This window comes from Zootoca vivipara, chromosome 11 (genome assembly GCF_965207765.1).
Source record: "Zootoca vivipara chromosome 11, rZooViv2.hap1.1, whole genome shotgun sequence".
In the NCBI taxonomy this organism is placed as follows: Eukaryota; Metazoa; Chordata; class Lepidosauria; order Squamata; family Lacertidae; genus Zootoca; species Zootoca vivipara.
This window is the reverse complement of record NC_142594.1, coordinates 41097464-41100660: the sequence shown is the minus strand read 5'-3', so window position 1 is coordinate 41100660 and position 3197 is coordinate 41097464. Positions and strand designations below refer to the sequence as shown.

At 37.5% G+C, this 3197-nt stretch overlaps 1 long non-coding RNA gene across 1 annotated transcript; it reads right to left on the bottom strand.

Moving 5' to 3' along the window:
* Positions 1–298: 298 nt before the first annotated feature.
* Positions 299–2891, bottom strand: LOC148684282 (uncharacterized). Its single transcript, XR_015946340.1, has 3 exons — positions 2740–2891; positions 1057–1142; positions 299–758 (listed from the first exon to the last, which is right to left on the bottom strand). It is a non-coding gene; the product is annotated as an uncharacterized LOC148684282 (long non-coding RNA).
* Positions 2892–3197: the final 306 nt, after the last annotated feature.

Genomic DNA, 3197 nt, shown 5'->3' with positions numbered 1-3197 from the left:
GACAAAAAAACTTTGAATTTGCAAACAAATCGGGTAGATTTTTGGCCTGGCAGCTAAAAGCACGGCAAAAACAGAGTACAATCACTAAAATTAAGGATGAAGGATTAGAAATAGAAGATCCTAAAGAGATAAGGAAGGTCTTCTTAAGATACTATCGAGAGTTATATAAGAAGGGAAAAGAAGACAAGATCAAAATTGAAACATACATTCAAAAATATGGCCTCCAGAAAATATCTCCAGACCAAAAAGACCTCCTTAACAAAGATATTACTAATCAGGAAATTGAGAAAGCCATTAACAAAATGAAACTGGGCAAGGCCCCTGGGCCAGATGGTATATCCGCAAAGTACTATAAGGTCCTAGTAAAAGAAATCACACCCGTACTCTGTGAAGTTATGAATAACATCCTTAAAGAAGGGATAATCCCTAATACCTGGAAGGAAGCCCACATTACCCTGATCCCCAAAAAAGATACTGACACACAAAATGTTAAAAATTTTCGGCCAATCTCTTTACTTAACAATGATTACAAATTATTCACAGATATTTTGGCAGACAGATTAAAACAAGTTCTAAACACAATAATTCATAAAGATCAGGCGGGGTTCCTTCCAGGTCGTCAGATGCGGGAAAATGTGAGAAATATTGTCAACATAATCGATTATCTTGAGGTGAGAAACGAAAAGCAAGCGGCGCTTTTATTCGTCGACGCTGAAAAGGCGTTTGACAATGTCTCTTGGCAATTTATGTCGTACAACCTAAAAAAGATGGAAATAGGAGAACAATTTAGGAGAGGCATTGAAGCAATCTACACAGAGCAGACCGCAAGGCTAATAATAAATAACAACTTGACAGAAAAATTCGATATCTCTAAGGGGACTAGACAGGGCTGCCCTATCTCCCCCTTGTTATTTATCATGGTTATGGAAATCTTGAATAATCGTTTGAGAAATGATACAGAAGTAAAGGGCATTAAATTAGGGAAAAAAGAATATAAAGTCAAGGCTTTCGCCGATGACCTCGCAGTAACTGTAGAACAACCAGACACAAGCTTACCGGAAGTCTTGAAAATTTTGGAAGAATTCGGCAAGGTGGCGGGTTTCAAGCTCAATAAAACAAAGACCAAGATGATTCTGAAAAATCTAAAAAAAGAAGAAAGTGAGAGATTAGAAGAACAATTAGGAATTTCATGTGCCAAAAAGATAAAATATTTAGGAGTGTGGCTAACGGCGAAAAATATTAATCTGTTCAACGACAATTACAAAGCAGTCTGGAAAGAAATCAACAAAGATATGGAATGCTGGAAGAAACTTAAATTATCTTTCTGGGGAAGGATTGCGGCGGTGAAAATGAATGTTCTGCCACGGCTCTTATTCCTATTCCAAAATATTCCTATAATAAAAGGGACTTCCCAATTTAAGGAGTGGCAAAGAGCCCTATCTAAATTTGTGTGGCTAGGAAAGAAGCCCAGAATTAAGCAAAAAATTCTTGTAGATAAAAAAGAGAGAGGAGGGTTTGCCATGCCTGAGTTAAAGCTATACTATGAGGCAGCTTGCCTTGTATGGATCAAGGATTGGATTATGTTACAAAATACAGATTTGTTAGACCTTGAGGGATATACAAATAGATTCGGCTGGCATGCCTATCTGTGCTATAACAAAATCCATACTGGCTTTAAAAGTCATGTATTTAGGGGTCCAATTTTGGAAGTATGGAACCGCAATAAAGCTCTATTAGAAAGGAAAACACCATGGTGGGTTGCTCCCTTAAATGTTTTAGCTATACGAAAAGTGAACATGGATAAGAAAGGAATTATGTATGAGGATATTGTTGTAAAAACGAAAGATGATTTTAAATTAAAAATTTATGACCAGATTAAGGATAAATTCGCCGGTTGGCTACAATATTATCAAGTTAATGATTTATTTAATAAGGATAGAAGAGAAATTGGTTTCGAAGCAAAAAAGTCGAAATTTCAAATCGAATTATTGGAAAATAGTCAAAAATTATTATCAAAAATGTACAATTTACTACTGGATTGGTACACGCTGGATGAGTTGACAAAGGATTGTATGATCAAATGGGCGAGAGATTTCGGGCACAATATACCCACCGATAGCTGGATCAAATTATGGAAAGAACATCTAAACTTTACGGCATGTACTTCTCTTAAAGAAAATGCAATGAAGTTAGTACACCGTTGGTACCTAACACCAGTAAAACTATCTAAAATATATAGAAATCAAAATAAGTGGTGCTGGAAATGCGAAACATCGGTGGGAGAATTTTACCACATGTGGTGGGAGTGCAAAAAGGTTAAAAAGTTTTGGGATTTGGTTTACAATGAATTAAAGAAAATTCTGAGATACACCTTTCCCAAAAAGCCGGAGATTTTTTTGTTGGGACTTTTAGATAAAGAAATAGCAAAAACTGACAAAAATTTCTTTTTGTACGCCACTACGGCGGCGAGAATTTTAATAGCCCAGAAATGGAAAAATAACGAAATGCCATCAATTAATGAGTGGCAGTCGAAACTTCTAGAATATATGGAAATGGCCGTACTCACCAACAGAATCCGGGATCAGGATGAAGGAAAACTCAAATTGCAATGGAGTAAATTTGTTGAATATGCAAAAATTAATTATAAAGGTATGAAAACGTTAGTGGTAATAACATAACTCCCACAATGATACATATATAATGAATTAAATAATACGATATGAGATTGAAATAACTTACCATCTACTGGAAGGAAGGAAGTCGTGCTGTCAATCTTGATGTATATAATGTTTTTTTTTTCTTGTATGTTTGTATGTTGGAAAATCAATAAAAATTTATATATATATATATAAAAAAAGAGTACTCGCAGGAGGAATGCTCGTCTTCAGGCGAGGCAGGGTGGTGAGTCATCGGGGGATCGGGACCGGCCATTACCTCGTCAGAGATGAAAGGCGGTCAGACCCCGTCCCAGGTTGCGGGAGCAACATTGCTGATTGTCAGATCCTGCCTGTGCTCCAGAACCTGACCTGCCTGTGTTCCTGCTCCTGACCTGCCTTGGATTCTTGCCTGTGTTCCTGCTCCTGACCTTGCCTAGTCACCTGCCCTGCACCCTGCCTCAGCTTCATTGGAATCCTATCATGGATTCTTTAGGCTTCGGACTGGCCCTGGACATGGCCTCTCGGTTTACCCTTGGACCA